Source organism: Amphibalanus amphitrite, unplaced genomic scaffold (assembly GCF_019059575.1).
Source record: "Amphibalanus amphitrite isolate SeventyFive unplaced genomic scaffold, NRLGWU_Aamphi_draft 000145F_arrow, whole genome shotgun sequence".
NCBI classification, from domain to species: Eukaryota; Metazoa; Arthropoda; class Thecostraca; order Balanomorpha; family Balanidae; genus Amphibalanus; species Amphibalanus amphitrite.
In genome coordinates, this window is record NW_024881640.1 from 599,429 (window position 1) to 623,464 (window position 24,036).

A 24,036-nucleotide genomic window follows, 5' to 3' on the forward strand; every position below is an offset into this window, starting at 1 on the left:
GTCAGACAATCGATACGCTAATTTTAGCGACGAGCGCGTTTAATTGGGATGGAATGCAGTTACAGGGTCACTGATTTGGAAGTTATGTGTGGGAAGGGGTAGAGATGGAATGGAAGGCACAAGGAAACCAGATCCAAGGCACCAGATCTATGCTGCCCTCGGTCGTAATACATTCCTGTCAACTGTTTGCATTGTCCTTATCTTAAGCTAGCCCATTGAAGACAAGCTTACAGCTTGCGCCATGGATAGGCACTTGACTGTCTGCGCACTTAATTTCGCAACTCATGACTTGACACTGAAGGTCAAAACACGTGGTTGGAGGTGCCGGGGTTTGAACCCGGGGCCTCTCACATGCGAAGCGAGCGCTCTACCACTGAGCTACACCCCCACAAGGTGCTAATCTGAGAGGCCATTTGAAAAGTATTGGAACAGTCTGAGTTATCCCCATTAGTTAGGATTATATGATTTATTAGTTAATCCGATATCCGAAATATTTTCCCGGTACTATTTCACAAGATCCAACCACCTACCGACCGCCTCTACCGACCCCTCTCATCGCCGTACTGAGTTAGCTACGCCCGGCACGTCGCCGTGCCTACGCCGCTCGACCGGGCTCCGCCGGCATCTCGGTCCCCATCTCGCTGTTTAATTAGTGGGCCAGCGCGGCATTAGTGGGCCCCAGAGACAGAGCGAAAATCGATGGTCGCCTTGGTGCAGTGACCCTGCTTCCAGACCCAGAGAGAAAAGGGTGAGAGAAGTGAGACCTGAAACAGTGGGGGGTGTTGTTTCGCATGGTGCGAGAAAAAAAAATGGAACGGTTGGTGCCGTGGTTAATGGATATGACGTGATTCTTGCACGACTCGTCTCACTCCCAAAGACTAGTGATAATATGGTGACATGGCTGTGCGAAGTGCCTGATGAAGCATGGCTGGTGTCCGATGATATTTTCTCAAAGTGCTCACGTTTCCAGAACTCCTCGGATTTCGCTTCCCTTTTGCTGTGTAACTTTGTCTGTTTTTTTTTTTGGGGGGGGGGGTCTCTTTCGGTCTTACAAGGCCATTGAGAATTTGAGCACAGCTGGGAGGACGAGGAATTAGGAAGCAGGTAGGTAAGAATTAGCAGGTAGCTCGAGCAAACTCTGCTCGAGCTACAGGGCGGAGCTCGTAGCCCTCAACGCAGCACTCGAGTACCTGCGACAGCACCCGGCGCACACAGAGGATCCAGTGGTGGTCTGTACAGACTCTCAAGCGGCTCTCCGAAGGCTGCAGGAGGGGCCGTCTGCGCAGTCATCGCCCCTCGCAACTGCGATCTGGGACAGCCTGCTGGAGCTGTCGTCGAGCGGTCGCCAGGTCCTCCTACAGTGGATACCGTCCCACTGCGGAATCCCGGGGAATGAGCGCGCGGACCAACTCGCCAAAGACGCCTCAACTCTCCCCAAGAGGACGTCCCTGTTGACGTGACCACGGTTTACCGAGCTGCGGCGAGACTCGCGCGTGCCCGTACCACCAGCCAGTGGCCTCCTGGCTGGTACCGCACGCTGATGGAGGGGCGTCCCCCGCCGCCGGTTCGTGGACCCAACAGGCTGGACGCAGTGGAGACCCACCAACTACGAGCAGGACACTGGTCCGGGTCAGCCCAGTACCTGCACAGAATCGGGCGGCACCCATCGCCGGAGTGCGCCCAGTGCAGTGATCGGGGATGCCGGGCAGGATGGTGCCGCGCCTGCGGCGAAGAGGCCGACACCCCGGACCATGCCTTCTGCGGTGCCCGGCGCTGATGAACGCCCGGCTCCGCATCTTCGGCACCATCTTCCCGAGCCTGAGCGACGTGCGACGGGACGACGCGGTGGCGGCCCTGGCGAGGGTCGCCTGGTACCTCCAGAGCCGTTAGGCTACAGCTCACCAGAGCCTGGAGGGACAACACAACAACAACAACAACAGGAATTAGGAGACAAGACACTGGTCTGGGCGGGTACCCTGCAGTGAGTCATCGGGGCTGAGCCCATCCAGTGGACAGGCCACCCAGCCCCTGCGTAATTTTTCAAGGCTTTTTCTGGTACCCGTAGGTACTGTCGCATTTTCTTTTTAAGCGAGAAAAGCAACAAATTTCCGTCAACTTTGGACGCTGCAGTAAGGGAAACTGTCCTTAATGTCCCTTGGATTTGCCAGTGCAAGCGGCAAAATAATTTTAAATTGCTCGCTTCAAGAAAGAGTAGGTATTTCCCGCATGGAACCACCCCGTACCGCGAGGCGTCCCTCCCCACAGCGCCACCGGAAGGCGACGCCGGTCCCGCGGGGAGGGCACGGACAGGGGAGGGGAGGGAGGGGGGAGGGACGGGCGGCACATGAAAGCACCTCCGGTCAGCCACTGTCCGCGCAGCCAGGGGTGTCGGACACAACAAAATGGCCGCCCGCGTGACAAACAAGGGTCCACGGGGCTGGGAGCACAGAGGTGACTGGCGGAGGGACTGCGAGGGCGGGAAGAAGGGGAGGAGGGACTAACAGCGGACGCGGGCTGAGAGGTTGGAAGCAAGGCCCTCGTCCATGAACCTCAGAGACGCAAGGATCCTGTAGAAAAAAAAAATGAACTTACGGATGTCTATGCCTGTTTATATTTGAATTCAATTAGAAATATTTCATATTTTTCAGTCATTAAAATTGGAATATTCAGCCATATAATTTTGAGGCTGCGACATTTCGACTCCTCGCTAGCTTTCCAGCCGAACCGCCTGTAAATTATTCAGCCACCTAATGCGCCCACATCGGTTGCCGTTCCCTTGCTCCCCAGTCGCTTTCATCTACTCACTGGGCTGGCTGTGTTGCCGTCGGCTGTTGAGGGTTTCCATCTTATCGGGGTCCCCCGTCGACTCTGGGTGCTTATTACCACGGGGACAGCCGCCGTGCCGCCTTCCGAGCTGCCGCGATCAAACGGCACGTAAACGCGACGGAAAGGCGACGCCGTGCCGCCTGTCACGCGCGTAGGGACGCGGCCGTTGCCCAGGTAACCGCAGCGGTCACGTTGTCATGGAAACTGGCCAGGTGAACAAAAACTCGGGTCGGTCCAATGCGTCGACGAAATCCCATGCTAAAACCGCGGTGATGGATTTTAAGCTGATTTGCATAATCGATTAGTGCATCGATCTGAAACAATCGATCGATGATGGCAGGGAAACGTGTACCGGGGCGTGATTCGACAGTCGACGGAACGATAAAGTGTACCTAACCACAGGGCAGAACTGCAGCGCTTCTCCTGGAAGAAATAGGGAAATGAGTCCTCCGATGTGTATAATCATATCTACCGCAACACGGACATCCGTCATGGGCATGCTTTCATTTTACAGCAGTTTCCATAAACAAAAATCACATATTCATATACGGGTCAGACAAACGGCAGCCGAGGGTTTGCCGTACGACCGTACCGTACGGACTTACTGATGTGGGTCGGTACGCCGAGCTGACAAGCTCCGTCACTTAAATGCGGCCCTTACGATGCCGATGGACGTAAGATAGGTCTTACAACGGGCCATACAGTTTGCCATACCGCGCCCAGCCGTGGGAAGGACCATACGTCGGGCAGCATATAACAGCGGGCTGCTGCGGGATTTACTCTCTCAGTGGCGGCTGGGCAGCGATGTTCACCGCAGGAGACCACAGCTGGATCCGTCATATGCAAAACGTACTCAGTGGCAGCCGGAAGGCACGGCGGTAAATTCAGAGTGGACCGTTTGGACTAATTAGAACGGCTGGCGTCCGCTGAGAAAGACCGAGAAATGTGTCTGAAATGAGTCAGACTGGATATGAACGGTGGGGGTCGTGAAATAAATCAGTGGGCGAGAAACCTGCGTGGTGGATGAGAGATTTGGACAATACTATAGCTGTAGTAAGCATGCGAGGACATAGGTGGAGCTTTTCCAGGGAAGTTGGTAGGGCAAAAAGTCGTCAAACCCACAATGTTCGATTATAAAGTTGAATAAAATGCCACACTGAATCAATTCCTATCATTACAGACATATTATTTTGCATTAAACAGACATTCCAAAGCTCTTCAATGCGAAAAAGATTAATTTGCAAAGCAACAAAGTCTTGGAAATCAGGTAAAGTTGGTGGGGCAAAACGCTTATTGGTGGGGCAAAATACCAAGTTGGTGGGGCAGCCCTGTATAGGAAGCTCCGCCCCTGTGCGAGGATATGATGTATGGATTTCGTGAGCTTCAGTGAAAAAAGGTCTTCATTGCGAATCGGGATACGCCAGAATATTTTTAATGCAGCATTGATCTGGGAGAGTCATGGGAGTGGAGACGGGATACAATACTTTATTCTTGATAAAAACAAATCACTGGAGAGAAAACCAAAGAAAGATGAATGCGCTGGGCACCCACTGCATTTGCATACAATTGAGAAACTTTCTGAATCCATTACCGAGAATGCCACTCCGTAGCGTTACCAGCCTGTTTTCTCGCTAAGCTAGGGTCACTCGTAAACATAGTACCATACTTGCCCCTGCACTTTGAAGTGGCATACAGTGCAGATACAACAGCTACTCTTAGCTTCAAGCCAGCTTAATCACAGCCGAAACACACCCAAATGCAACATAAATACATTTCCAATTTCCTGCTCTAAAGCACTGCAGCGGGTACCCAAACCACCATCGCTACACGGCACTCGACTAATCCCGCACAGGCAACAGTTGCGCCAAACTTGGCTTCGCTGCGGCGAAATTGAATCGGGCCTAATTTATGGCGAGCCCGGCGAACCATCAGAGCTCAGTGGCGCGATTTGGGGTCGAAGACGCCGCGCGGCCTGCTGCGAAATATGAAGCCATCCTACCGTCTATCTTTGGATGACCTCGGACTCAGCCCAAAAACGACTCAGTTTTACTGCTTTATAAGGAAGAACACGCGTAAATGCACGACCACGATTCTTGATCGATCAATTTAGTCAGGTAATACATCTAGCGGACATCTCAATGGCGGCTTCAATCATAACCACTATAAGAGAATGTGCGTTACGTAAGTGAACTATTGACTTTGGAATAATTTTGTTGAGGCATCCTCGTCAGATGCTTGGAATATTTTCCATCAAAATAGAAGACTAAAACATATTCAGTTGCAGAATGATTTTATTCTTTAACAATCCCCTGAAAACATTATTCACTCATTATCTTGACATACTTTAAGTGTTCAAACCCGAGAACAGCATGTGTTATGTTATAATGGCACAACATTAACTAACACCCGCAGTGTTAACTCCACTTTTCTTTATATCGGGCTACTGTGATAATCACCTCATAGCTAGCGAAATTTTCACTGAGCTTATCCTGCACCACGCCCATTGTCATAACCATTATAGCTGCCATTTACCCCGTAACAATTTTCAGTCGCCTAGCTCGTTCCCTGTGCCAATGTGAAGCACACCTGAATAGCGTGGGGCCCATCGAGGAGGAAGATTGTTGATCGCTGTTACCTGTGCACCGGCTGATAGAATGGCCCGCTAATCGGCGCTCAAATCCACGCAGCATGGCCCGTCGAGGCCAGTCCGGCGCGACCGCGAGCGTTTCTAGTCGGACCGCAGCCCCTCCACCTGATTTAGTGGCTCTAAAGACCCGTCGTATACTTTGATAGCGGCATTAACATTTTATAATGGATTTCCATGCCACTAAAGTGGCTTGGTCTGTAATTGGGACACCCAAGAGTCATTTGAGACGATCATAAAGAGCGCTTTTCGGCGAAATGGGAGGTGATAATTCGTGAATAAGTCGGCAGAGATGACGAGCCTGCAGTTCAGGGGTAGGCACGAACGGCGAGGCATGGACGGCACACTGACTAATTAATGGTGATGGCTTCCATGGCTCACATTGAGCCCATTCATTGGCAGAGAAGCGGGACTTGGGACTTAATTTCTTAACTAGCGAAGCGTCGGGCGCGGAGATTCATGAGGTGTGGGAAAAGGGATGGGTGAAAAGGAGGCAGAAAAGTGCCGAAGAAAAAGAAGGTAGGCGGAGCCTTGTTTTCTTAATGAGTCATTCATCCTAATCCAAGTGGTTACCTTTGAGCCCATTACCTCTAAGAAGATTGAGGGGCATTGTTATGCTAAAAAGGTCATTACCAGCCTTAACGAGGTCATACATGAACCATTTTGTTGTTCCTCGTCACTTGAATACCCTTGAGGCGAAGCAAATACCTTATATGCAGCTAAGGGACGGTCAAAATGAGCAGTTTGAATATTTAGGTACCGTCAGTAAACACATGTATGTCAGAAAATTCAAAGGTTTGCAAGTGGCCGATTATGACTAAAAACAGCAGGATCAAGGATGGATACTGCTTTAACTACAAAAAGATGCACTTAAATATGCGTACACAAATATCAATGCTGTTCTGTTCAGTGTTTATGTTCAACAAATAAACCTCCAACCGTATTGTTGAGTTCTTTGCACGTTTCATTCCCAGCCGGCATAACCCAGCACCTAAATACAGACACGAGTACCTACCACCTTTCCATCATTTTTGCTTTTTTCATACGGCTCTGCGACTTGCCCTGGAGTAGGAATCGAACGCTTATTACTCGCGAGCAAGGACCGGACTACTTCACCCCTGTTTGCTTTTTGCTTTCTGCAGTCTCTCGCGATCCGTAGCGTTCGTTCCTCTCGCCCTGGGGGAGCCGTACGGACGTCCCGCGGTGACGCTCCCATTACCCACGAGCCCTTCCATCCTTCACTGGCTCCATTTGCATAGACGAGCTATCTGCCTGCAGACCGTGATTTCCAGCCGAAATTGGCGCACTGAACGTCCCCAGCGACCGGGGACAGACATATGCGGCGCACTAGATTGCGGGATGCGCCAGGAATACAGCCTGAGGAGCGGCGGTGGATCGGTGATGTAAGAGGTCGGAGGTGGGAAAGGTGCGGAAGTCAGATTGCGGTGGAAAGAAAGCGAAACAAAGTAAAAAATAAGTGATGAAACAACGTTAGAACCGCTAAGTATGAGAGGAGCCAAGCTTTGGTTTTGCTAGGCGATCCAATTTCAAAACAAAACAAGACATAATGGCAATGAGTTATGTTCAGCTTTACCCGTTCCATGAGCTGAGCGATGCTTGTCCGTGCGTGACAGCATGACGAGCACGAAACCCCGAAGCAACTTCAATCCAACAGGAAATCGTTTAAGCAGCCGTTTCAATAACTACCTACAGCCGGCCTAGAACACGAAATAAATCATTCCACAGCCCATTGCACCGCCATGTTCACTAAGCAATCATGCATTTCACATTGCACGAGAGCCCTTTGTGGCCATGTCACGTTCTTCATTCATTATTTTCCCCGGAAACTGTCCGGCATCTGTTAGCACACCAATACTCGTCATTGTAATTTCAAATTAGCCGACCGTTTCCGGTTGGTTTGGAGAGCCTTCGCGCTGTGTTTCACAGCCGTGGCCTTCGAGTGAGCCGGTACGGGCGAGAACGGGCACCCACACTGCATCACTGCCCTGTGCTAATAGTGCACAGAACAGTGCACGGCACAGTGCACTGTGCATGCTCAGAGAGCGTTAGACGGTCCACCGAGTCGACAAGAGGTCCGGTGAAGCGCCAACAGCCGCGGACAACGACTCCTTAATGTGTCGAGGATTATCTTTTGGTCACCATTGTATTCACAATGCTGACGTGTTTGCTCAGTCGCCTTTGTGATGTGCAGGGACAAACATTTGCTTTGGTGCAGGCATATGCCGGGTTCATACGCTTGTCAATTTGATCGTTACAATAGGCATAGCCAACAATCAAACCTTCATTTCCGCTGCAATTTTAAGGACAGCACAAAGTGACCCATGTCTGGAACCTCATTATCATTAGCAACATATACTGCAAATTAATTGATTCTTGATATGTACTCATGCCGCAAATTGCCCAACCCCTGCCTGTGGGCGTGACAAAGCCATCAAAAAATTATTACCGAGCCATGAAGAGATTACCACCTGAGTTCAATGGGGAAGACCTCGGCCTGCAGGTCAGACTGCCGCTGACCGCATGTCTGCCGGCGATTGCCCTATGCCAGGTAATTGGAAATCATTACAGGCCCGATGATTACCGAGCGCTGTAAAGAGTTGGCGGTCTGAAACGAGCATAGGCGCGGGAGCCGGGGGGGGGGGGGCAGTGGGGGCAGCTTACCCCCCCCCAACTCTGGGGCCGTGGGGGCGGTGCCCCCACGGCTTTGAGACGGAATACCACACTTTTTTTGCAAATGTTTTCTTTTTTTGTTGAAAAAGCCGAGGGGTGAAAAATAAGTGGCCTAAAACCGGTGAGAAAACTAGATTTGGGGGTACCCTAGGTTAATCTCTATTATGGTGTGCCCCCCCCCCCCCAGTCGGAAAGTAGTTCCCGCGCCCCTGGAAACGAGCCCCGTACTGATGCGCTTATTGCGCACGTACCGGCTTCAGCTAAGTCGAGAGCTTTTCAATGTAATCGCAGTCGCAGACAAAAGGCTCAGTTCGTGATGGCACTGCGACACGTGGCCGTGAAAGGTTTGGTTCTTCTCTTGAGTACTTAGACCACCGAAAAAATTAATCGGTCATCTTTAGCATCCATCCATAAGCATTTAAAAGCTGCTTTTTGTTTTTTGGGGAAGGGGTGTGTGTGTGGTGGTAGGGGGGATAAATCGCAGCAAAAAAAAAAAAACAGAATGTTATTCGAAATACCAATGCTCAGTTTGTCGTCTGCGGTTCAAATGTTTCAGGAAGGGATATCTTCAGTAATCCCTTCTGCTTAAACATCGATCTGATCACAACATCAAGCCATTAATGCCGGTGAAAATAAAATACCCAAATGTAAAACTCATGTCTGTGGGCAGCGCTCGTAAAATCCTCATTAATAGCGGTATTAACCTCGGTACCATGGATCGATAGCCGGCCAGTCGAGTGTCTGGGCCGTTTGACGCCGACTCACGTGACGTATCCAGTTTGCACTCCTCATTAGCGGGCGTCGTGGCACCGGGCGGCACGCCAGCCGCGCACGAATTGAAACTCCTCCGACTTTGACATGCAAATCGGCCGTGCATAGGGGTGATTAGGAGTCGGTATGGCCACTGCCCACTGGGGACGGTCACCGGCTCGGGGAGGGAGGGGAGGTCAGGATGGAGACGGTGAACTGTGTAGTGTGTACAGCCTTGGCCCTTGACCTTTGATTTTTTAATTAAAAAAAAAAGTTTTTTTTTTGTAAATACGCGTTCTGTTTATTATGAGGCGTATATCAATTCACTTAGACCACAATAGATAGGCCAAAAATCAGGTAGACCAATTATATTTCAGATCATTTAACTCCCGGTACCTAGCTCGCCGCTCCCGCTCACCTGCTCTCCACCTCAGGCTACAATGTAAAATAGATATGATTGCTCCGTTTAGACCTATAATGACCTCCTTCCTACCAAGGAACTCCTCACGTCACCGATCCACCCTCATTCTGGAGATAACCGCAGGGAGAGTGGGGTCGAGACACCAGCGCACGCGTCCCGACCTCCCGGAACCCAGCTGTCGTCCACAAGTGATACTCCCCGAACGGGTCCCTCTCAGCCACTCCGAACACACCCTCAATTACGGCCGCCCCAGATCGACAGGAGCGGGCCAGAAGACAGCCTGATTATCGTCCTGAGGCCCTGTTAGCCGCACACCCCTAACCAGGACGTCTTCACCTTAGGAGCCCGCTACATGGCGCTCACAGGCTGCCAGTATGAGCGACGGTCGCCGCCTGGCGTTAATTTCAAATTTCATTATCATAATTTACGTTCGTCTCGTTAATAGTATGATATTATGACGTCGTTTATTTCTTTGGAGGAATACTGCATGACTTCGGCGACTGAAATGACACTCGCACCTTTGGGAAGATGATGATGGTTTGATGACGGTGTATCATAGTAGGGAGAATGCAGGATTTATGCGTCAACACCCAACACTGGACATCACTTTTAAGGCCTGGCTACACTATGCGTTTTCTGCGTGCGTTTTTGCAGGTTTGCGTGTTTTGCGTGATATCGTTCTAGAAAAAAAGAACGATATTACGTTTCTGTGATGTTTTTTACCTTAAATTTTAGCTTACATAAGAGTTATATTAACTTTTGTATATAACCAATGTAAAAGTTATATCATTTATAACTTTTTTCTAGAACGATATTACGCAAAACACGCAAACCCGCAAAAAACGCACACAGAAAACGCATAGTGTAGCCAGACCTTTAGACATGAAGCTTCCCCTTGGCATAAATTGCGCTGGCGGAAATGATAAACCCAACACCATACAAAATTTACCAGCCATTTCATGTCTATCACCAGCCAAAGACCAATCTGAGAGTATGGCGGAGACCCGTATTTACATAGACCAAATGATTATTGTAGTAAATGCACTTCTCAACTTAACCTCAGTAATTTTTTTCTGCACTATTGCATGCAAAAGGGAATGTTTCCTGCATGCCCAAAAAGAAAGGGAAACTTGACAGCATATTTACAAACAATAGGTAGCGACAGATGTGTTACTTTTTGTTATTTCGAACCAGCAGCTTTAGAGCAAAAAGTTGCTATAGAAGTTTGATATTTTATGTGACATCCTAACGCTTCTAACATAGCGGTCAATTGTGTGCCATTGGTTCAGCTCTGAATGTTTTTCGGTAACGTCAAGTTCGCCTTGCATTGCCATTCTCCAATGTCCAGTGATTCAGGAAGTATTTCTTTTGATAACTCCTTTATTGAGCCAATACCCAATAGCCTGTTACCGATCTAATGAATAAATAAAATACAAATAAAATATGGTAGATTGCAATATAAAACATCTGGCTGCAATCCACGCATCATACCTAAAGGTGGATTCACGCAGGCATCATGCCTGAAGTTCAGGACATGTCTTAACTTATCGGCAATCGTGAAATCGCATTTCCGCAATGTTATGTTTAATCAGTAGATAAGCAGCCGGCAGAGATCCGACAGGTGGTTTCATCCCATCCTGATTCTAAAAAGTTGAGCATGTTACTTTATTCTTGCTTGAGCAATGGGCACTCATCTGAACAGCATCGAGAGTCATTTCAAAGTATACAATTGCAAAGTGCGACAGAAGTCAGTAGCTCCAAACCTTTTGCATTTGAATTGGTCATCGGTACCCATGTGCAAAGATGGGGTAAGAACCTAGTGAGCATCAGAAGCAATCATGCCATAAATACCACGGTTGTCCGTTGGTAGAAAAATCGAAACGTTTGATGTATAAAAGACCTTATGGGTTATCCAAACTCGTTGTGAGATTAGTTACCTAACATCGTCAAGTCAAAAGGAACAGGGACCCCAACTCCACTTGAAAACCGATAGTTATGTAGATTAAGCTGCACTAGCTTTGCTGAAACGTGGCAGCATTAAATTACTTAATTATCTCATAGAATGAAAGAAGCCAAAGACAATAAAATTAATTTCTCTGCTCACTTCAATAGAAGTTTCCTTCGCACTCTTGCATCACATCCACATCTTGAAAGACACAAAAAATGATGCTGTTTCATCATATGTAAATTCTCTCAAACTCATCTTTTCCCACCGGATTCCAGACCTGGGATGCATGATCCCCTTAGAAAATGTGTATGAGGGGGCGGGGTTCGGGTGGGGGCAAAAACCGTCTGTAAAAACCCGTCTCGGCGTCGGCTGCGGTGCGGTCCGACCCGCGCCGTCGGTCCGACCAGTAAACGGCTCGTTAGCGCGAGACAAACCGGACGGTTGCGTAATTATGCGCCGCTGGGCGCGACAAAAACGACGCAGGTGACGCGTCAGCGGCGGCGGCGGCGGCGCGGCGGTGGCGGCGATCCGCGCGGCGGCCGACGAAGTCCAGCTGTCGAGCTGTGTCTGCCCCGTTCGGAACTCACCTGATTTGGTTGTCTGGAGCCGGGTGACCTGGGTCGGTAGCCGCGGGTGCTGACTTCGATGAGCCTCGGCGATGTCTGGCCACCAGCTGAGGTGTCTGCCGTCTCCGCTGCACCCCGTGCGCGTCTGTAAGCTGACCCGCCGAGCCGGGACCTCCGGCGACTGTGCGGAGCCCGGGGCTGCGGGGCGGTAGCCGCCGGCACCGGCGGGCCGCCTGGGCCCGCTCTGTTCGCCGTCTTACCGCGATTTTCGGAAAAGCGACCGTCGCCGACGTCGGCGGCCGAACCCTGTGTGACGTCACGGGCCAAGCTCCGCCCCCGGCGCTGAGCGTCAGCTGGCGCCACTGCCTAATCGCCGGCGACGTATGCAAAAAACGCGGCCCGGCCGGGGGCGCATCTGCATACGGGGCCGCGCTGAGCTCTGGACAATGGCTGGCTGCGGCGGCGGCCTGTCGGGAAAGGAAGGGTGCACCGGGTGAGGTAGGGGACCGGAGGGAGGGGAGGGGATGGGCAGACAGGCAGACGCTCCGTGCAGGGGTATGTGGGGCGCCGGGATCAAATCCGGCGCTGTATTCGAGCCAGCCGCCGCAGTGTTTGCATAGCCCGATGGTAAATCTCGAATGTCTGCGGTTTGTATGTTTGCACTCTGCTGCAGATGCTCTTTGAGTGATTGGAATAGTTTGCACAGTATCGGAACCGATGTGTAAGGTGTTGGCCAACTTTGGTGGATAATGACCGGAATATGTCGCTGAACTATGCATCTTTAACCTCTCCGGGTGATGAAGGTCCTTGTACTTTGTAGCACCTACACATGAAGGGGTTCTTAACCTGCAGAACACCAATGCTATGCATTGCATTGCTATCCACATCCAGAAGCTATCCATTGCAATGGATAGCTTCTGGCCTGGCTGCGCAATGTTGTTCGATTATCGAATTATCGATACTGCTGATAGTTATTTAGGTATCTAATGTTACTTAGTGTGTAAGAGAAGAACATCCGCTTTTCCCAGTCCCATCGTTTCAAAGCATCCATATAGAATTAAATTTGCTTCTCCCACAGCGCCCAAAATTGACGACATTATAACGTTTTCTTACATGGAAAGTAAATAACTTTAATAAGAAAAGTTTGTACAAATTAGCTGCACAGCTAGCCATAAGAAAGCAAAACCCAAGGAGTTTTGGAAATCGAGTATGGTAGAGTGTCCTAGCGTCTCAAACCACTTTTCTCGATGCGATAGTGATAAATATGATGCTGAGCGGTTCTGTTGTCAGTTTTGATGAGTGCGGTTTCGTTTAGCGGCATTTCGCCTTAAGCGTTAGACGGTTAACCCGCGCCCTGCTGGGGGTCCTGGATTTCCACGCCCTGCTGGGGGGGGGTGTTTGAACACCCCCCTTGTAACTCGGCTCCTGGGCCACGTAGCGATACGCGGAAGGCGGCGTTCGAAAGAGCGTAAAAAATAATGACGAAATCACTTCGGTCAATTTTTTGGTCAGGTCAAAGGTCAGGTCACCAGAGGTCATTGAAGGCAAAATTTCGCCGATTTCCAGGTCGAATGTCGAAAATTTCCAAGAAGCCAACGCATAACTCGGGAACCAATAGAGCTACAGCGCCGCAGAAAAGCGCATTCGATAGCCCTATTAACGCCCTTTCTGAGTAATTCTCTCAGATTTGACCTAACGTCAACGGTTTTGCCTGCAGGGGGCAAAAACTGCAAAAATAGCCGACTTTTTCGAAAACAGTTTTTCTGCAATAACTTTTGATTCATGCCTTGTACGAGCTTACTTTTACCGGCATCGTGTTCCTCTCGTCAAGACGCATCGAATAAACTATGACTTGACCTTGAAAGGTCAACTTGAAAATTTGACCTCAGGTCAAGGTCATGACCTGACCGGAAAGGGTCATGTTGCATATCAGTCGATCCGTATCGTCGAGCTGAACACATCTAAGGCGTTTTCATCGCTCTAGCATGCCTCTATCAAAAGTTATTTGCGAAAAACTGTTAGATACCATTCGTGACCTAAGATGACCTCAGGGCATAAACAAGGGTCACGGACACCATTTTCAAGTTCAGTGTGTCTAAACCACTTGTAATTCGGTGTTTGGGAGTGTTTATAATGTCTTTCATCCAAAAGAGGCGCATTTCAATTTTCTCCCATTGACTTATAATGGGGAGGTCGCAAAATTGACCTGACCTTAGGTCATCGATATCAAAATTCTGAGATATACATTTTGTACATGCTATTGCTCTTATCAATCGCTGAAAGGTTCAAAGCGATCAGTAACTCGGTGTAGCTATGACAGACATTGAAAGTTTTTATGAGGTGAGGTCACTTCAAGTGACCTGGTGACCTGACCTTGAATGACCTTGGTCTGAAATTTTCACAACATGTGTAGAATTGATGTATAATAAGGTGTACCAAAAACGGCGGCGCGGAGCGCCGCCGTTTTTGAGATATTCGCGAAAAACCACAAGGGGGGGGGGTGTTCAAACACCCCCCCAGCAGGGCGCGGGTTAACACAGGTTATAAAGTAAATGAGCAGCCACAGTTGGGTGTGATCGTTAGTACTTACCAGCTTACAAAAAAAAAAAAATGCGCTCAAGAGTTATTTCACAACACTGAGCAAACACTCTAAAAGACGGTGTGATAGCAAGGTGTCCCAAAAATAATGTCACACCCTTCCAGCGTCAATTGCATGAAAATAACAAACATGGGAAGTGCATTTTTCTTACATATGTATCCCACCTTCTCCCTGATACGGGCAAGCATGCGGTCCGGGACATCAGACATCAACATGTCCAGCTTCTGTGGACTGATCTTGGACCAGACAGATCGAACGTTCCTGGTCAGCGTGCCTTCAGATTATGCTGGTGCTATTTTGTTCACCTCTTCCCGGACGATTGCCCTAAGAACTCTCTCGGCGACAGGTTAGGACTATTTCCCGGTCATTTGTTCTTCTCCCAGAATGCTGGGAAGTTCGATCTGCACCAGTCCTGCGTCGTTCTAGCTACTAGTAGATGAGTCGGGGCGCCGACCCGTTGAAAGATGGCCCTGGACATGTTCAGCAGAAGTTTTCGGCTGGAGAAGTGGCTTGGTGGGCTTCAGCTTTAAAGACAAACTCCGGTACCGATGGATTGTCGACTTGGAGACTGGATGACTGTTGGCAACAGCTTCCTTGCCAGTTTTCTTGTGGATAAGCCCGTCTTTAGCTCCGCACTTCGCGATGACGATCCACGCTATACCCGGCTGGCGGAAGTCTTCCTGCCGCGATCTAGCTTGTTCTCAGGCGTCTATCCGCTTCTGTCGCGTGACAACCAGCGCCAAATCGTGCGGTACCTCATGCCCAGTGCCTCGGCGACTTGGCCGTGGGTCATGCCGCCGGCAACCATGTCGACTGCCCCGCTGCGGGACGATTTGCTCTGTAGTTTTGCCATCCTGGATACCTGGTCTGCGCGCGCTGGGTACTTAACCCCTACGTTCACCCCTTGACCTGTCAGGGTCACAAAAATTCGAAGGTCACGTGACTAGAATGTAGCCAAGATGGTCTGGGAGCCAGTACCGGCGAAATTATATTGATATTGCGCTGTAGAAGGCAAAAGAAAGGTTGTGGGAGGGTGTGACATTAATTTTGGGACACCCTGTATACCGATGATGGTGAAACGAATTTAACCACGCATCATTCGATAAACGATGCAGCATTGGTTGAAGTATGATGCTATATATAAATGCGGCTGTTTTATAATACCAATGTTAAAATCAATATTTTTTGTCGTGTATCTAAGAATCATCTAGCAAGAAAAAAAACTCTCGATATAATTACGAGTATTTAGGAGCTGTTGTCTGTTCGGAATATGTACTACAGAGAGGTAGCTCAGGTTAGGATTTTCAATAGAAAATCACAATTGTTTCACTTGTGTCACTTCCGACTACGTAGTAAGCTAACTACAACCCATTTTTTAAAATAAATTTCATCCGAACCTTTTGATAGGAAGGATTCTCAAGGACAGAGCCACCGCTATGCGAGGCTTGTTGCGGTGACCCTGCCTCCACCCTCCGATCGCGCAATTCCAGTTCTATGGCAGAATTTAGAGTCCAAAGTTTAATGTGTGCACATAGCCGTGCACGGCCGGTCCCCTCACTGACTTCGCCTGGCTACGGCCTGCCACCAACCGCAACCATACCTGTCAGGAGGCTCATAAAGGTCAAGCGCCCGTCGCGCTTCGAACCCGAACTGTTATAACCGAGAACGCGTGCTCTCACCACGTGGAGTCCAACGCTCTACCAACTGAGCTACGGGACCAGCTTGTGCTTACTGTCTACGTAGTTAGCATTAATTCTCTAAACATATGCGCTCTTTTGTGGAAAACCGTTCCTTTGCGTTTCATCAAACTTTTTCCTAGGCATGTATCTTCCTACGTACTCGTCAATGTATTTTCGCCTGCCTACGTGCTTGGTCCCAGCCGGTTCGTCTGCCCCCGTGTCTGCCGTGCTGTGCTATCCTCTGATCTCCCCGTCCCTGTCTGCCCTCAGGCGATTCCCTCTCCCCCTGCCGTGATCCTTGGTCCCCCGCGGCGGCGGTGAGTCGGGTTCGGCGACCCCGGCCTCGCCATTTTCTGCGGCGGCAGCCATGTTTGTCGACGACGACGATCGTGGCGCGACGGCGGCGACGGTGGCGCGGTCGATACGGGCGAGCTGTCCAGGTATCCGGCTGTGTCCGGACAGCGGACACCCGTGTCCAGGGGCGGTGTCCTGGCGGTGGCGGCGCTCGATTAATTCCGCACGGTAATCTGTCCCAGGGTGGCAGTTAAACAGGCTGTGGCGGCGGCGACTCGAGCGTTTTGATCGCCACGATGCGGCTCGATCGAAGGTGGCCGCGCTGTTTGCAACCGCTCAAACTACTTCAGACCGGTGAATATTTCATGAGCCTTTCATCCAGCCATTGCAATGAATATTTCACCGTCCTTTTCTGCACAAATATGAGCCAGTCCTTTCCTACTCGTACAGCCAGCCTTTGAACAAAAATGAGCTCAACGCGGTGCGGCACGAGCTCAGCCAAAGATGAGGTCACCGGTACAAGTCTCCCCATTCATCTCCCTCCTTCGTACCCCAGTGACCTTGCCGCAAACTTGGCCGGCTCTCATTTCTCGGCTCGTCGGCCGTTCGCGCTAATCGTTAGCGGCACCGTACGGCCCACTCAGCGCGCCGGTTAATTATGCTGATGTGATGGGACCAAAGCGAGGAGCGAGCAGACCTAGGCGCAGAGACGGAGACTCGAGCTACTAGCGATAACTCGGGCGGCAAGTCTCCGAAACATCAACAACGGACTGTGCGTCAAATGGGGGCTTCGAGTTTCGATTCTTTTTCTTTAATTGCTATCATGGCTAACACAAACCTGATTTTGAAGCGAGCGGATAGCTGGTTTGCTGAGCAAACTACTGTTAAATGGATAAAAACGGAGTAGTTTATTTGATTATTTGAGCTGAACTATGTCTGTCTTTGACAAAGAATAGGTTGAGCTATTGGTAGTGGGACAAATGGCAGGACAAACTACACAGAAGGCATACAGGGTGTCCGGAAATTATTTGCCCCTCCATCAGCTCGCCGCCATTATTAATAAACAAAGAGTCATGGTTTATTTACCGATTTATCCCCTGCCCTGTCCTACCCATTCCCTCATCCACTTTGGCATTCCATAGAGCAAGATGTCCAGAGTATCCGCGCTGATGTTCAGACACACCTTTCACAGGTTTCTCTAAAGTCCGTTTTCTGTGGGAGCTGGTATGCTATTCATTTCCTTTTTTCCTGTTTCGATTTCGCTCGGGTGACAGGGTCAGTGAATCAAATCAGCTGCATGCACTTGAACTGATGAGCTAAAGATGCACATTTTAGTCAATATAAACTTTTAAGTAATATCAATAATGCGAAAAACATGAGCTGTTGCAGTTGACTTAGGGCTCGGATGCTTATGGCGCAGAGCCAGCTTAAGATTTTAGAATATGCTCTAATATAATGATACATTCACCGTTCTCTGATATCGCCTTGAGGCTTTTTATGACTGTCAAGGGAGTTGAAAATTATAAACAGTACCCTGAAGGCCCATTTTCGGAGACTGATAAATGACTACGGCTATCTAAATCGGCACCGGTGCGAAGGAACAAGCACGCAGGCGCCTTTCAATTACTAAAGGTCGTTACCGGCCGGTCACGGTTGAAGAACGTTGCCTTCCGTTGGTGTCGCACAAACCCCCGCCCTGGCGCTACCCGTGAACTGATTAATACCCTCTTCAGGAGCCGGCACTTTTTTCGCGGCGCTATTCGCAATGTACCGGGACAAAATTAATATCATGACCCTAGCCAAGACCGGCAATAAATCACGCTTGTAATTGCGCTATGCGAGCCGTCTCAGATGCTCATGCCAGGCAAATTAATAGACTGACTGTTTTCACCATATATCATTCAGAAGCGTAGCGGATATGTATCTTTTATTCACTCACGCATGGTTGCGGCTCCGGGGCAGGAAACGGTGGATGATTTATCGCGGGCGAAATAACCCGGGCGTCCACAGTAAGAATGTGACCATTATCCGGCTAATGTCGGCATAGATTACACATGTATCACCGTCCTGTGTCGCTGACGGACGCAGAGGCGCCGCCCGACAGACGGCCCGGGGGCATTCCATCGCCCGCGCGCCGCCCCGCACTTACCGGCACGCCGCTACCGCCGCCGACGCCGGCGACGAATACGAATCAAACACTAAACGCCGCGCGATCACCTTCACAAACACTTTCACTGACAAAGGCGGGCAATTTCTTCGCATTCCAGACATTTGCATATTTCTCACCAGGCATTATCAGGCCATGCACAATATCGCGCCCTGATCGTCCGGGCTGTCTGTAGACGCGAGAGCGACTGAGCGAGCCGCGTCGGCCCGCCACCGCCGCCGGTCACCCAGTCTCGACCGTGAATACATAATCAAGGGGACCTCTATTCAGCGCGCACCAAAGGGTTACCCGGTGCGGCTGCGGCCGGCGCCCATTTGAATAAAAACCTGTTCTGGCCGTCCGGCGTCCCCCGTCGGACGGGCCGCCGCCGCGGGCCGGGCTCCTCTCGTCCTCCCCCGGGCCTCCGCGGCGCCGACCGGCCGGGGCACGAGATCTGATCACCTGATACCGAGTCCTCGTGGCGGGATGTAACATTTTCATACCAAGGAAAGCCACACTTACTCATAAGTTTCGGGTGTTAGTTTTGCTACTTGCTCCCTGCACAAAACTTGGATCCTGACTAACCGTTATCTTTTCTGAGAAGATTTCATTTGCTGAATCAATGCAATTTCAACCCAAGTTATCGTCGAAACCTCTCCATCAAACTGACATCTGAGAGCGACATTTCTCTTGGGTGAAAGACACTGCCAGTCCATCCCCAGCCCTCGACCCTGTCATCCGGGCAGTCAGGGAGTGTCTCTGCTCCGAGAATTCGCCACCGTTTTCCCGGTTTTGCACGATTCCGGGTCAGTCGGCCCGACGGTACCTGTCACCTGTCTATCCCTGGCGGTGGATCCGCTCGGTCCTCCGTCTGATACCGATGTCCCCTCACATTCCGACACGATACGGGACCTTGGCCACTCCTTCAGACCAGCTAACTGTTCGCCGCTGTTTTGGAGACAAAAAGTGTCTGTAATGGTAGGCTAATCGCGATATCATTTTTGTGGGAGAACCGGTCTTACATAAACAATGCAAATGTGAAAAAAGTAGAAGATAAGCATAATAAGGCAAAGTACGGTCTGTGTTGTGTATTTTAGAAACAGTGCTGCTTTACCCTTTCAGTGAGGTAAACATCCATGTTTCACGCGAACTTGCGAGCATATATTAGCTATCGTTTCATTCCTTTTATGTTCCTGACAGTGACTCAGAAGCTCGAGCGTTTTAGGAATATATGTATGCATATGTATGTATGTACTGATGCATATTGCATATGTTCATTTAGTCCACCGTTCCAGGCGCTGCATATCTTCATTGTTTTCCTGCCTTGGAGGAAAATATGACATTTCATTAGATCGTCTTCGTTGGGATGCAAATTTGCGAGCCACACTGTCTTCATTGGATGGATCTCACCTGCAAAACCCGAACCACATTTTGGGGACATTCTAGGGAAATACCCTCTTTGCAGCACCCGAAAGCGATGCAAATTTGTCATTATTTTTCTAGAATCGAAAGAAAATCAAGCAATCCTTATTACAAAAATTTGTTTTGAACTGCACAACTGTGCATAGGAAATCAACATGAGAGTTTTTTTTTTTTAATTCAAAGAAACTTTTTTGGGGGTTTGCCCTCCCCGTGTAGCGTATGTACTACGAGACCGCCTTTCTGCATCTGCCAATGGCGCCGGAAAGAGGACTGCGGAGTTTGAATTCAGAAGGGCAATGTTCATGTAGTTTTGGACGAGTATTGGAAGATGTGCGAGAATAAAGTCATGTTTTATGCCCCTACCGTTCCATTCTCGGCCGTGGTAACCGACCATTTCGTTGGCACTTTCAAGGATACCGTCAAAGTTTCTGGAGACCAGAGCTGAGCCAGCCTTCCAGTCGTCCAGGGCCGCAGGTCCTAGCATGCAACATATCGATCCATCAACTTATCGGAATATGTTGATGTATGTGGTGAAGGCTAGGGTGAAGAAATTAACCGATGGCGTCCTACGGATCCTGCAGCAGCAATCCGTAACCACGCAACTCACCAAAAGCGACACAGCCGTGGCCGATCAAAAATGTTCCAGGTCAATGATCCTGCAGGACTTTGCGGCCATCCTCTTCGCCTGACCATCCCTCAGGCCTCAACTATTCTTTTATGTGACATGATTGACGAAAATGCCTTCAAGCAAGCTCACCACAATCGGCTCTTGGAAATATGCCGTTGTGGAAGAGTTCGCCAGCAAAGACGGGAACGTCATCGCCAAGTCCTCATACACTTTGCTGGTGATATGGTGGTTATCACTGCATCCGATTTGAATAAAATGGGTCTGTAGATAAAGGTTTGGCTTTTTTAGCCTAAATCGCCATTTTTAAAATCAGCGAATTTGCTACAATAACCTTTACCTCGATTTTCAATTCATCTAATCGTTACTTATCTGTCAATGCAATGCTTGCTTTGTGCAAATACGTCTGGTAGGACGAGACCATGTAATTGTCTTCCATTTAGCTCAGGACTGGCTGAATCATCCCTGAATTAGTAGGGCGTACCCACATTCTTGACGCCATTATGTTGCACGTAGTTGTTAACTGCACTAATTGCAAGCTTCCTTGTCAAAGAAATACACACAGGTGTACACGTTACGCACGCAGAAGCTTCACCCAGTGCAGGGGGGTACGCTCCGGCTGTTTAGCATTACAAAAAATGGTGACAGACGTTTGTGGAGGATTGTCGACGAACTCTTGTTCCGCGAGCAGTACTTACACGCTAGCGGAAAATTCACCAATCAGCGCTCGGCAGTACTCGACGCTGATTGGTCCGACGCTCGTGACGAAATTGCGGGGGACCGCAGTTATTCTCTATGGACCCGAATAGGCTTTTGGATTTCGGAGGAGTTTCTTTAGAATTATATGCTGTTTGGAGCTGTTTTCGAACTGAAATATATTTCTTATGACTGTTAGCTATATAATGACACCATAAAATCATGATTTTAATAAATATTACCGATATAATATCGGCCGAAAAGACATGCTGTCATGGCACGGACTGCCGTGCGGCTGATGTGGGGCCCCTAGTGCCAGCCGACTGCCAGCGTATGGTAATAATGGGTTGACGAAGGGTTATTGGAGAAACTTAAAGCCCCATCAGCATGGGTGTCGTTTTGTATAGGCATGGTAGGGCCCGAGCCCTACCAATAATTTTGGAAATTTAACATTATGCCTATGGCGTTGCGTGGAAAGAATCGCTTTGAATTGGCAAAAATCGACATTAGAGCCCTACCAATAATTTTCGGAAAGTGTCGCCCCTGCCCATCAGCATTCAGTATAGGGTCATCAGAGGCCGGGAATGTCCATCAGGGGTCTGAGTAGGCCTGTCATAGGGGCATACATGACACATCATGGCCCATGGGTCAATGTAGATCCATTAGGGGCCGTTGAAGGGCCATCATTGTTCAGCGTGGGCTCGCAATTACCTCTGATGGGCATATGCCGTGCCCCGATGGACTAACGCTGGCCGCTGATGAACCATCACCAGCCCCTGATAGGTCTACAAAGCCCCCTGCTGGGTCCAAATTGGTCACTGATATGCCCAAATGGGCCACTGAGAAACCCGTACAACATCCCCTGACTGCACCTGCTGGACCAATGCCGTCCCCTCATGGGCCCACCACAGCTCTTGAATGACCTTTTCAAGTCCCCTGAAGTGCCTTTATTGGCCTAAATGGCCCCTGATTGACTTATGTGGTCCCTATTGGTCCTATATGGCCTCCATGAGCCCTCAACGTCCCTAGACAGCCTTACATTATATTCCACTGGGCCCTGTTGGGTCAGCACCGGCCCCTGATAGGCTTGCACTGGACCCACCGGGCCTATGCCGACCCATGAAGGGCCTATGTCGAGCCCTCATGGACCTCCGATGATCACACGCCAACATGTGTGGCCCCATCAGCAGTGGTCCGTCTATCCCATGTACTTACGGTCTTTTTGGCCGATGTGACACCGGTAGTATATAGAAATGTTATGATTAAATGTCGTTATTACACAGTCAAAAGTCACAGAAAGAATATCCAAGCTCAAAAATGGCCTCAAACCCAACAAAAACTGGTATAAATCCCCTTCAAAAGCCGTAAGTCTATTAAACGCCATAGGGGAATAGCTACAGTCCCCCGCAATTTCGTCACGAGCATCGGGCCAATCAGCGTCGAGTATTGCCGAACGCCGATTGGTCGATTTCCGCTAGCCTGTAAATGCTGCTTGCGGATATAGTTTTGAACAAATGAGGGTCGCGGCTACTAATTATCGCTTGTCACCACTTTTTCGTCGGGAACGTTCTACCTGGTTTATATAGGTAGCCTTGACCCAGTGCACACCAATTACTTGGAGACAGCCGGAGCACGCTGCCCTGAAAAATTGCCCTCGATATGGACAGTAATTTTGTTTTGTCATGCTATGTTTTTATTTCTACGTTTCGTATCATGTGTTTGACCTTGTCATACGGTTGAAGCTAGGAAAAGCGGCAAATTTTCACAGTTCACGCAACACAATACACATGCCCTTTATCTGAAGCGCTTCAGCTGAGCACCTACCTGAAAAGAATTGGCTCGCGGGTGGTGAAACACCGCCGACATTGATCCCTTTGATTGGACCTCATGGCCTAACGTACCTAACTGCGGAAAATTAAGAAAGCAAAAAAAAAAAGAAATAGCATATGCCCGTCACCCTCATCGGCAGCACTATCAAATTCGGTAACAGTTTGGCAAGCTATTTTGTATTTTGATGAGGTGCCTCTAAAAACAGAGCTTGGGTGTCTCTAAAAACAGAGTGTTTCTGGCCTCCTTTTTCAGAAGCAGCCGAACAGCACAAACAAGCACCCACATAATTCATCAAGATACAAAAAGTGGCGTGAGTCGAGTGGCTTTTCCGCCACTGGGAAAATATATGCTGATATTTACCCAAGATACAAGTGCACTGCATATGTTTATGCATGCAAAGTGTTTCAAGATATGGTGATTCGTAAAACATTCCTTACAACGACAATAATACTGCCCGTACTGTTAAGTCACGCGTTACAAGGTGATGCAGGGCTTACAGGATGAACACAATGATACGAGTAAAACATGACAACATTCGCACATTATATCAGAAAATAAAAAAGAGCCCAGCATTGCATGCAACACGCGGATTGCAGGCCCATGCATCATTTACACTGTTGAACTCGAAATGAATGTCAAAAGCTACATCACGTACATGATCTAAACATGTTTTTTAAGCCACTGTTGTGTTTAATATGCATCGCATGGCATGGGGCAAAGGATCATTGGACCGGGTCACCGGTGATCCCGTCCTGCGCTGTTTTCCAAAATATAAAATATGTAGTTATAACAACAAACTATATAGAACAATTGCTTTTTATTTCAAATAAGGCTAAACTAAATTTGTGCTTAGTGCCGTATTCTATTCACCATAACTGTCTATCTCTACACATGCTCCC

At 49.3% G+C, this 24,036-nt stretch overlaps 1 non-coding gene across 1 annotated transcript; it reads right to left on the reverse strand.

Moving 5' to 3' along the window:
* Window positions 1–316: 316 nt before the first annotated feature.
* Trnaa-cgc lies at window positions 317–388 on the reverse strand. Its single transcript has one exon. It is a non-coding gene; the product is annotated as a tRNA-Ala (tRNA).
* Between the last annotated feature and the right edge of the window lie 23,648 nt (window positions 389–24,036).